This window comes from Cyprinus carpio, chromosome B21 (genome assembly GCF_018340385.1).
Source record: "Cyprinus carpio isolate SPL01 chromosome B21, ASM1834038v1, whole genome shotgun sequence".
In the NCBI taxonomy this organism is placed as follows: Eukaryota; Metazoa; Chordata; class Actinopteri; order Cypriniformes; family Cyprinidae; genus Cyprinus; species Cyprinus carpio.
Genome location: NC_056617.1, coordinates 11,606,379 through 11,619,190, shown reverse-complemented (window position 1 = coordinate 11,619,190; position 12,812 = coordinate 11,606,379). Strand labels below are relative to the sequence as shown.

Sequence of the window (12,812 nt, the reverse complement as noted above, 5' to 3'; positions counted from 1 at the left end):
CTACATCACCAAGTGTATTGAGGATGTAACAGTCACAAAAACCATTACTGTCCGGGCCAACCAGAAGCCGTGGATGACAGGGGAAGTCTACAGACTCCTGGAGACGCGGAACGCTGCCTTCAGAGCTGGAGACGAGGGGGGCCTGAGAACAGCCAGGGCCAACCTATCCCGCGGCATCAGAGAGGCTAAGAGACAGTACTCCAGGAGGATAGCCCATCAATTCAGCGACAGCAGAGACACTCGGAGCCTGTGGCAGGGGATACAGACCATTACGGACTACAAGCCCCCACAGCGGACCTGTGACAGCAACATCTCTCTGCTGAACGAGCTGAACACCTTCTTCGCTCGCTTTGAGGCACAAAACAGCTCCACTGCACAGAAGACTCCACCTCCTCCCAGTGACCAGGTGATGATGCTGACCCCGGACAGCGTGAGGAGATCCTTCAGCAGGATCAATGCACGCAAAGCTCCGGGTCCTGACAACATTCCTGGGCGTGTACTGAGAGACTGTGCAGCAGAACTCACTGATGTCTTCACAGACATTTTCAACATCTCACTTAGTCAAGCTGTTGTTCCCACATGCTTCAAAGCTACCACCATCATTCCAGTCCCGAAGAAGCCATCTCCATCATGCTTCAATGACTACCGTCCTGTTTGCACTTACTCCCATCCTCATGAAGTGCTTCGAACGGCTAGTCATGCACCACATCAAGTCTGCCCTCCCCCCCTCCCTGGACCCATTCCAGTTTGCATATCGGTCCAACCGGTCGACCGATGATGCCATCTCAACTACCCTCCACTCAGCACTCACACATCTAGAGGAAAAAGACTCATACGTCAGAATGCTGTTCATAGACTTCAGTTCAGCATTCAACACAATCATCCCTCAACAGCTCATTCACAAACTGATCGAGCTGGGGCTCAAACACTTCACTGTGCAACTGGCTGTTGGACTTTCTGACTGGAAGACCTCAGGCAGTACGTGTCGGCAGCAACACATCCAGCACCATCACACTGAACACTGGGGCCCCCCAAGGATGTGTGCTGAGCCCCCTCCTCTTCACTCTGCTGACCCACGACTGCACACCGTCACACAACTCCAACCTCTTCATTAAGTTTGCGGATGACACGACTGTGGTGGGTCTCATTAGCAACAGAGATGAGACAAAAACTACAGGAGCGAGGTGAGCCGCCTGGCCGGGTGGTGCAGTGACAACAATCTCTCTCTGAACGTGGAGAAGACGAAGGAGATTGTTGTGGACTTCAGGAGAGCGCACACTCAGCATGTTCCTCTGACCATCAACGGTGCAACTGTGGAGAGAGTGAGCAGCACCAAGTTCCTGGGTGTGCACATCACAGAGGACCTCTCCTGGACCGACAACACTGCAGCACTGGCCAAGAAATCACAGCAGCGTCTCTACTTCCTCCGCAAACTGAGGAGAGCCAGAGCCCCACCCCCCATCATGTACACCTTCTACAGAGGCACCATCGAGAGCATTCTGACCAGCTGCATCACTGTGTGGTATGGCGCCTGCAACGCGTCCTGCCGGAAGACTCTGCAACGCATAGTGAGAGCAGCTGAGAAGATCATTGGTGTCTCTCTCCCCTCCCTCCAGGACATTTATGGAACCCGTCTCACTCGAAAAGCCCTCTGCATTGCAGGTGATCCCACTCACCCCGTCACACAGCTTCTTCAGTCTGCTGCCATCAGGGAGGAGACTGCGAAGTCTCCAGGCCAGGACCAGCAGACTGAAGGACAGCTTCATCCATCAGGCTGTCAGGAAGCTGAACTCGCTCCCGAACTTACCCCCCCGTCCCTCTTCTGCCTCAGGCACCACTGAACTATGAACCCCCCTCCCTCTAACATACGAATGTCATGCACCAGTCACTTTGTGCAGCAGTGGTCTGCTCACTACCTCATTCACCATGGATCTGACATCATTCTACCTCCTCATCAGTCAGTTTAATAAAATAACTGCTCTGAGCCCTTTGTCACTTTGTCACTTTTAATCAGACTGAATAAGCTATTTTTTTTATGCACTAAAAATCTTTTTATCTGCACTGTTTGTTCACTGGTTTGCACTCTATCTGCCATGTGCCTTGCGCTGCTTTTATTTAACCTTATTTTTATTTTATTTTTTCTATTATGTCTTTTTTACGTTCCCTTATTGTATAGTTTTTATCTTATATTTTATATTTGATCTAGATTTTTAGGCTCTACTGTTAGTGTTATCTGTATGCACCGGGGGTCTGAGAGTAACGCAATTTCGATTCTCTGTATATATGTACTGTACATGTGGAAGAATTGACCATAAAGCAGACTTGACTTGACTTGACTTGACTTGATATAGCAATGGTTTCAGTAAATTAAATGATATTTAATCACTAAATTTTGCAATTGACCAGTCAGAAGTATTCACAAAATATATATATTTAAAATACTCTGTTAATACACAAGATATTCAAAATATTAATTTAATTAAGTGGCTCTCTGACCATTGTGACAATGTGTTTTTCACAACTGTGAACGTGAAGAAATGTTACACATAACAGTTTTCTTAAAAAGTAAATACACAGCCTGTATTATAACTGCAAAGGCAGAAACAAACAAAGAAATTTAAACCACTGGGGTTGGCTATTTTTACTTGATACTATTAATCATGTAATAAACCAAGGGTTATTTTTTTCTTTTCTTTTTTTAACAGGCATTTTGACAGGCACACAAACCAGCCACTGGGGTTCCTTACGTAGTTCATGACAGCTACTTTGCATTGATAATAAAAGTGGGATGTTTTCTGATCATTCTCTGTGTGTTCAACAACAGCGGTGACACAAGCTAGAAGATTTGCTATTATCAGGACTTTTGCAGTATTATTCAGTGCTTTATAAATGTTTTGATGATGTCTATGTTTAATTATTCTACATCTAACATCACTCAGACTGTACAGCTGTTGCATCAAGACAAGAAAAAATATTTTTATTTGTCAAAAAGTCTAATATTTATAGATGTCAACAGGGTCATGATCTTCACTTTAAAGAAGAAGACTGTTTTTCAGGAGGCATATATTATATTTTGTTTGGACACATGCTTTGGATTGACACGCTTAATCTTGTAATGAGTTTAGTGCTGTTTGTGTGCGCTGTTTGTAGTCAATCATTTTTAAGTTGAAATTATGTTCAACCAACAACACTGGTTACTGGAAATTAGTTTGTGGCATAAACAAATATTTAAGTTGAATACTCAAAAAAATTGAGAAGCAGCCCCAGAACAAATTAATCTGTAGCCACTGACAACCCAAACACAAAAAACAATCACTACCATAAAGCAAAACACAAAACAAAAGAAGAAAAAAAAAAAAAAAGAAAATAACATAAAATACAAAAAAAGTCAAACATAACAGTGTTAAACACTAATGCTGGGAACAAGAAATCCACAGCCCTGTTTTCATTATAATTTTAATTTTAATTCAAAAGTTGTTACCAATTTTATTAAGTTATTACAACTTCATCAACAAAATAAACCAATTAACACAGAAATTGGACTTTAAATTACTTCTTTTTTTTTTTATTAAAGGTGCAAGACAAGTAAATAGTCCTAAAATAACTCAACACATGCTTTGTAATGTTTTTTTTTTTTCTTTTTTGGGGGGATAGGGTAAACACACACACACACACACACACACACACACACACACACACACACACACACACACACACAAACACACATATACACTAAACAACCATTGGGATTCAACACGTACATGACATAATGAGTTTAACCATTTTTTAAAGTGTGATGTTGTGACAGCACTCTGATCTTTCTCTCTCTTTGCCTTCAGCAACACACAAGCCTGGAGATCTGCAGTTACAAGGACACTGTAGATTGCAGTATAATTTTGAGTTGGTGTGCTATACCAGCATCTGTGGTCAACATCTTCATGTCTTATTTTTTTAAATATGTCAGCTTTAATGGTTCTACATTGAACCTCTCTCAGATTGTATCACTGCTCGATCGAGATGCAGATGAAAATGTTCTTGTGTGTGACTCCATGTGTCATTTTCCTCTATGTCAATGGGGTCATGATCTTCACCTTGAGGAAAAAGACTGTTTTTCAGGAGGCATCCCGCTACATTCTGTTTGGTCACATGCTTTGGCTTGATACCTTGCAGCTGCACAAGCTCTCTATCAGGTAGCCTTACTAAATCTTGCTTTAATGTCACTGGAGAGATGTCTGTCTCACTCTTCTTGCAGCTGCACAAGCTCTCTATCAGGTAGCCTTACTAAATCTTGCTTTAATGTCACTGGAGAGATATGTGGCCATCTGCTTTCCTCTCAGACATGCAAAAATCACCAGTTACAGAAGAACTCACATAGCTATAGGTGTTGTTTGGATGATGGGTTTGATTCAGTGCTTGTCTGAGATGATTATTTTCTATGCTATTGATTCTACAAACACAGTGATGAATTTATTCTGTTCAAGAAATACTCTTTTCCGACTTCAGATCTATAAGAAACTTGAAATAGCTTTCACATGTATATTTTTGGTGTTAGTATGTTTTGTTATTATCTTTACTTATGCCTCTATAGCAGCTGTGGCTAAAACAGCCGCATGTGATAAAATGTCGGCCAAAAAAGCGAACAAGACTGTTCTGCTGCATCTAATACAACTGGGACTTTGTGCTGCATCTGTCTTAGTTGGAGTTATCCAAGAAGCCATTTATGTTTATACTGACTATATAACTTCATTACATGTAATGTATTTTTGCTTTGTAGTGTTTTTGATCTTCCCTAAATGTTTAAGTCCTCTTATTTATGGCCTGAAAGATCAGGCCTTCAGCTACTTATTTAAATACTACTTCACTTTTGGTTTCAAAAAGCAAAATAGTTTTATTACAGAGATACATTTAGTTGGAGGAGGCTAAAAAAATACTGAATACTGTATAAAAGCCTATTAGAATGTTATCTAAAATGCTTTAGTAGATCATGTTGTTTTATTGTTAAGGTACAAAAGTGTATTTCTCTAAAATTGCAAAATATGTGATTCTGTATTTATGTGATGAGATATTGGAGATCAACCACAGTAAAATAGTTGAATTATGGCAAGTCATGTAAGCATGTATTATACAAACATATTTAACCTGTCACAATTTTTGCCAGTGCAGTGACCGCAGATATGAGATTTTAAATGTTTGTTTTCTGTTCAATCTTATACTGTATTATGAGAACTGCATTTATAACACTGTGAATGAATTTACAATTTACTTCCAAGCTTCCAGACTAGTCTTATAAAATGAAATTAATAAATGTGCAACAATTAAAGCATGTTTTGCAGCTTTTCCTTTTACTGCAATTATACAATTACTCATATAAGCAGACTTCATTTCTTCTATTGCTATCGTACGACTGGGAGGGGTGGAGGTACTGACTGAGACCTGGATCAAACCTGAGGACACTGCCACTCCCGCAGCCCTCTCCACTCATTTCACTTGTTCCCACACCCCTCGTACGACTGGGAGGGGTGGAGGTACTGGTCTCCTTATATCGAAAGATTGGAAATTTGATCTTCAACCACCACCTACAGGTCACGGTTCTTTTGAATCACATGCTGTTACTGTAACCCACCCTGTTAAAATCCAATTTGTGGTCATTTATCGTCCCCCAGGTCAATTGGGAAACTTCTTGGAGGAGTTGGACGTGCTGCTATCAAACTATCCTGAAGATGGTACTCCTCTGGTACTGCTTGGTGACTTCAACATCCACCTAGATAAACCCCAGGCTGCTGACTTCAACACTCTGCTCGCCTCATTTGATCTCAAGCGAGTCTCTACTACAGCGACTCACAAATCGGGCAACCAACTGGACCTCATCTACACGCGCTGTTGCTCAGTGGACAACACTTTAGTTACTCCACTGCACACCTCAGACCACTTCCTCATTACTGCTAATCTAGCACTTACCCCTGAAGCGGCACACGCTCCAACGCGGGTCACCTTTCGACGGAACCTACGCTCACTCTCTCCATCCCGCCTATCCTCTGTGGTTGCATCCTCACTTCCTTCACTCTCGCAGTTTTCAGCTCTGGACACGAACAGTGCTACGGACACTTTTTGTTCCACTCTGACCTCTTGCTTGGACAACTTTTGCCCACTGTCGTCTAGACCAGCACGCACCACCCCATCTGCCCCCTGGCTGTCCGATGTACTCTGTGAACATCGCTCTAAACTCAGGGCTGCAGAGAGGAAATGGCTTAAATCAAGAAACTCTACCGACCTCAGTGTGTATCAGTCTCTCCTCTCTTCCTTCTCTGCAAACGTCTTCACTGCTAAAACATCATATTACCACGACAAGATTAACAACTGTTGTGACGCTCGGACACTCTTCAAAACTTTCTCTTCTCTTCTTAATCCGCCTCCACCACCTCCTCAATCGACTCTTACAGCTGATGACTTTGCAGTTTTCTTCACAAATAAGACAAGAACCATCAGTGACCAATTCTCCACACCGCAGACTGAGGATAACTTCACAAGGACTAATGCTCACTCGTTCTCCTCCTTCTCTCCACTCTCAGAGACGGACGTTTCCAAACTTATCCTGTCCAGTCATCCTACTACTTGCCCACTGGATCCGATCCCCACTCACCTCCTTCAAGCGATTTCTTCTTCAGTCATACCTTCACTTACTCACATTATCAACTCCTCTCTTCACTCTGGAACATTTCCCTCAGCATTTAAGCAGGCTCGGGTAAGCCCACTGCTGAAGAAACCATCTCTAAAACCCAGCACTTCTGGAAAACTACAGACCGGTATCCCTTCTTCCATTCATTGCAAAGACACTCGAACGAGCTGTGTTCAACCAGCTCTCTATGTTTCTTGTACAGAACAACCTCCTGGACAGCAACCAATCTGGCTTCAAAAGTGGCCACTCAACTGAGACTGCCCTGCTCTCGGTTACTGAAGCCCTGCGACTGGCAAGAGCAGCTTCAAAATCCTCAGTACTCATTTTGCTGGACCTGTCTGCTGCTTTTGACACTGTTAATCACCAGATTCTCCTATCCACCCTCAGAAAGATGGGCATCTCTGGAACCGCACTCCAGTGGCTTAACTCCTACCTGTCTGATAGATCCTTAACTCCTACCTGTCTGATAGATCCTTCATGGTGTCTTGGAGGGGTGAAGTTTCTAAGTCACAACAACTTGCTACTGGGGTTCCTCAAGGCTCAGTACTTGGACCGCTTCTCTTCTCCATCTACATGACGTCATTAGGATCTGTCATTCAGAAGCATGGCTTTTCCTATCACTGCTACGCTGATGACACTCAACTCTACTTCTCATTCCAACCAGATGACCCGACGGTAGTTGCTCGCATTTCAGCCTGTCTGAGTGACATTTCTAGCTGGATGAATGACCATCACCTTCAGCTCAACCTTACTAAGACTGAACTGCTGGTGGTTCCAGCTAACCCATCGTTTCATCACAACTTCTCTATACAGCTGGGTTCGTCAACCATAACTCCTTCCAGGACAGCCAGAAACCTAGGAGTTGTGATGGATCATCAGTTAAGCTTCACAGACCATATTGCTACAACGACCAGGTCCTGTAGATTTGCCTTATTCAACATTAGGAAGATTAGACCCTTCCAGTCAGAGCAATCCACCCAACTTCTTGTCCAAGCTCTTGTTCTCTCCAGACTGGACTATTGCAATGCTCTCCTGGCGGGCCTTCCTGCATGTACTATCAAGCCTCTACAACTGATCCAGAATGCAGCAGCGAGGGTTGTCTTCAATGAGCCGAAAACAGCCCATGTTACTCCTCTCCTCATCAGGTTACACTGGCTACCAGTAGCCGCTCGCATCAAATTCAAGGTACTGATGCTTGCCTACAAAACGACCACTGGCACGGCGCCAACTTCCCTAAACTCACTAGTTCAATCTTATGCACCCTCCAGAAGTTTGCGCTCTGCAAGTGAACGACGCCTTGTGTTTGCCATCCCAAAGAGGTTCAAAATCACTCTCACAGACTTTTTCCTGGACTGCTCCCAGCTGGTGGAATGACCTCCCGATCTCAATTCGAACAGCTGAGTCTTTACTCATTTTCAAAAAACATCTAAAGACTCATCTTTTTCGCCTGCACTTAACCAACTAATACTAGTACTTACCTTTTTTCTTTTTCTTTTCTATCATATTCCAAAAAAAAAAAAAAAACCCTGGCTACGTGTTCTGTACTAGACTAACTGAGACTTGTCATAGCACTTGTATACCGTTGTTGTTTTCTCGTTGATCTGATTGTTTCTACTGTTCTCATTTGTAAGTCTGCAATTATACAATTACGAGAGCTTACACCATAGCTGTTGCTCAATATACTGTAATATTGCAAGTTTTGCAGCTTTTCCTTTTACTGCAATTATACAATTACGAGAGTTTACACCATAGCTGTTGCTCAGTGGTCTGTAATATTGTATAGTTTTTGATTTTCATTTTTCCATCATTATTTTGTTTTATACCAATACAGTAATATGAACAATTTATCTATACTGTTTGATTCAATGCAACTCAATGTTCTGCTGTATCTCCTTTTCAATGCATCTACGCAATTAATCTATCAGTAATATTTATTCTGGCTGTCTGATTTATTTTGATTGAATTCAGTCTGTGGCTTAGTGGTAGAGCATTGTGTTAGCAGCGCAAAAGGTTGTGGGTTCAATTCCCAGGGAACACACATGGTAAAAAAAATGCACTGTAAGTTGCTTTGGATAAAAGTGTCTGCCAAATGCATAAATGTAAATAGTGTGAATTTATCATATACATTATGCACACATTCATACTGATAAATGTATATAATGTCACGTCCGGGATACAAGGAAACACAGTGAGAGATCCAAATGCGAGTACGTCTTTATTTAGGGGCAATCCAAAGAATAAACAGTCCAGGCAGAGGTCAAAACCAAACATATCCAAAAGACAATCAAACAAGAACACCAGGCTAGACACGACTAGAGACGGACGAGAATAAACAAGGACTCCGTGACACATACTAAGACAGACCGGTATAAATACACAGGGACATGACAACGCTAATGGGGAATTGACTGCGTGCAATGATTACTAACCAGTGACAGCTGAGTGCAATGAAGAGACAGGGATCGTGGGGAATGTAGTTCAGGAAGTGACCGACACTGTGGGGAAGGAGGACATCTAATGTTACCCAGGGAACACAACCCAGACACTGTGACATAACCCACCCTCTACGGAGTGGCTACCAGACACTCCAAGACGTCAGGGACAGGAAGTGGAAAAAAAAAAAAACCCAAAAACAACAACAACAACAACAACAACAACAACAACAACAACAACAACAACAACAACAACACAACCAGAAGACCAGGAGGGAGGTGGACTGGTGGAGGTAGAACAGGGGGAGGGACGGAGGGCCAGGCCCATGTAGGGGAACAGGGACAGGAAGCAATGGCTCCACCGGTAGCCAAGGTGGATCAGTCAGTTTAGGGGCCCAGGGTGGACCCGAAAGTTCAGGGGGCCACAAGGGACCAGGCAGTTCAGGTGGCCACGGAGAATCCGTCAGTTCAGGTTGTGCAGACGGCCAGGGAGGAACCCGCCATTTGAGCGGCCAGGATGAAACCTGCCCTTCCCGGGCCCCTGTGGAGACCTGAAGGTGCTCTGGACGGCCTGTGGAAACATGAAGTGCCTCGGCTTCGGGAACCATCTCGGGCACCACATCGGACAGCGCCTCGGGCACCGCCTCGGACCCCGCCTCGGGCACTGCCTCGGCCTTGGGCACCGCATCGGGAACGGCCACAGCATCGGGAATGGCCTCGGGCCCTGCATCGGCAACCGCCTCGGCCTCCGGAACAGCATCGGGCACCGCCTCGGCCTCCGGAACGACATTGGGCACCGCCTCGGCCTCCGGAACGACATTGGGCACCGCCTCGGCCTCCGGATCGAGCACTGCCTCAGGAACGGCCTCAGGAACCGCCTTGGCATCGAGCACCGCCTCGGCATCCGGAACGGCATCGGGCACCGCCTCGGCCTCCGGAACAGCATCGGGCACCGCCTCGGGAACGGCCTCAGCAACCGCCTCAGGAACCGCCTTGGCTTCAAGAACTGCCTCGGGCACCGTATCGGCCTCTGCCTCGGGCGCCGCCTCCGGGACGGCAGCGGGCTGCTCGGGAACCTCCTCCGGGCCGGCTGCTCGGGAACGGCCTTTGGGACGGCAGCGGCCTGCTCGGGAACGGCCTCCGGCCCTTGAGGAACGGTCGATGCCGGTCTCCTCCTCCGCCCTGTATGCGAGTCGGCGGTACCTTGTCCAGAGACTCAGGCGTTGAGTCGGCCCTCTTGTCTGGCGACACCGGTGTGGATTCGGCCATCTCGTGCTGTGGCGCTGGGCTGGCGGCCCACTCGTGCAGTGAGCCTGGGATGGCGGCCATCTTGTGCAATGGCTCTGGGCTGGCGGCCATCTTGTGCTGTGGTGCTGGGCTGGTGGCCATCTTGGGCATTGGCGCTGGCTCAGCAGCCATGACGTGAACACCCTGGGAATCTCTAAGATCTGGTTCAACATGGAAAAGTAATCCAACAATGTCTCAGCGGCCATCTTGGGCATTGGCGCTGGCCTGGCGACCGTCTGGCCTCGTGGTGTGGAGCTGGTGACCACCCTGTGCTGTGGCGCTGGGCTGGCGTCCATCTTGCCTCGTGGCGCTGACCCTGCGGCCATCACGGGCAGTGGCGCCACCATGGCGGACCTGCGCTTCTCCCCTCTACGTCCGCCATGGTGAGACAGTGGCTCTGATCAGTCACACCCGAGCCCAGGGTCGGAGGGGGGCCATGGTTGAGAGCGATGTTGAACCTCCTCTCGACCACTCCCTCCTCGGCGACCTCCCCTGGTTCCCCGGAAGACCACCAGGCGAGTTCCCTCAAAACTGCTCCTCTCCCGCTCTGTGGCTGGGGAGGAAACGTGAGGAGACATACCGCTGGATCTCAGAGTGACGGAGTCCTTCTGTCACGACCGGGATACAAGGAGACACGGTGAGAGATCCAAATGCGAGTACGTCTTTATTTAGGGGCAATCCAAAGAATAAACAGTCCAGGCAGGGGTCAAAACCAAACATATCCAAAAGATAAACAAACAAGAACACCAGGCTAGACACGACTAGAGACAGACAAGAATAAACAAGGACTCCATGACACATACTAAGACAGACCGGTATAAATACACAGGGACATGACAACGCTAATGGGGAATTGACTGCGTGCAATGATTACTAACCAGTGACAGCTGAGTGCAATGAGGAGACAGGTATCGTGGGGAATGTAGTTCAGGAAGTGACCGACACCGTGGGGAAGGAGGACATCTAGTGGTTACCCAGGGAACACAACCCAGACACTGTGACATATAAATCATATATTTAACCTTATCGAATGTAGTACAGTATTGTCACGGTTCATGAATTCACTGTCTCACCTTCACTGTGCGTGCGGTTGTGTTGGAGGTGCGGTTACTGATTACCTATCACCTTGATCACTGCCACCTGCTGCACCCATCACCGGGGCTATTTAAACCTGTGTCTCACCCAGCTGTGTTGTCAGATTGTTTCAGTGTGTCTGGTGGTTCCGGCTGTTCATGTGCTTCCTGGTCTTGGCTCTTCGTTCCGGATTCCTGGATCCCACCGGTTTGGTTCGCCCATTGCATCCCTGCGTCGCTGTCCTGAGCGGTGGTATCTTCAGCCTGCCTGCCTGCTTCAAAGCCCGACTTCACTCGTCTGTGCTTTGTCCAGTGAAACTGTCTTTTGTCATTGTCTAATACTTGATTATAATAAACTTCTGTTATTTACTCTCTATTGGATTCTCTGCCTTTCTTCCCGTAACCAGACGTAACAAGTATATACAAGAAACAAATTTGACATTCTCTTATAACGCATTGCACAAGTGGTATCATTTGTTGATGTTTACCAATACACAAGACCTAATCTTGTATATCGTACTTTGACTACATGTCCAGTCCTGTATAGACAGTTTGTATAAATATGCTCAGCTAACCTACATGCAAAAAATGTTTTATTTAATTTACATCACTTTTTGTGGCAATATTTAAAATATAGTACTTTAATAGTACATATTAATACTACTTTAATAATTACTACCCAACAAACAACATTTTATCATCTTTTCTTACAGAGAAAACAAATAATATCAAATACAAAAAAAAATAACACCACTATAACCACATAATTATAATTTTCCTATAAAACCATTCTTTGTAAACCAGATTTTACTGTCTCTTTTTGAACTTTGTGAACCGATCATCTCTTCCTCTTTATTAGTTATAGTTACTAATTTAAAAATGAATGAACATCAGAAAGTATCTTGTTTTGACCACGAAAGGTGTCAATACATGCCATTTTTCAAATTCAAGTCCAATGTATAAGTTCAAGTACACTGTTACATAATAATGAATTTAATAACATTTAAAGTGTGATGTGGTGACAGCACAACAGATCTTTCTCTGTGCCTTCAACAAAAGCAAGCCTGGTCATTTTTGCTAATACTGACTATATGACTTCATTGAATGTGATGTATTTTGCTTTTTAATGTTTAAAATTTTCCCAAAATGTTTAAGTCCTCTTATATATGGTATGAGAGACCAGGCTTTTAGCTGTTTATTTAAATACTACTTCACTTTTGGTAAAGGCAAAGTCAAACCATTTGTCACAGAGCATAATTTTTAATAGCAGTGGTTTAAAAATTTGCACTATGGTACTGAATTGAAATATATTGGATATGTTCCTGACCATGTAGATAATAATAC

General features: G+C 44.8%; 1 pseudogene; it reads left to right on the top strand.

Annotated features, from left to right (window-relative positions):
- The first annotated feature begins 4,017 nt into the window (after positions 1-4,017).
- Positions 4,018-12,732, top strand: LOC122141230 (annotated as a pseudogene).
- Positions 12,733-12,812: the final 80 nt, after the last annotated feature.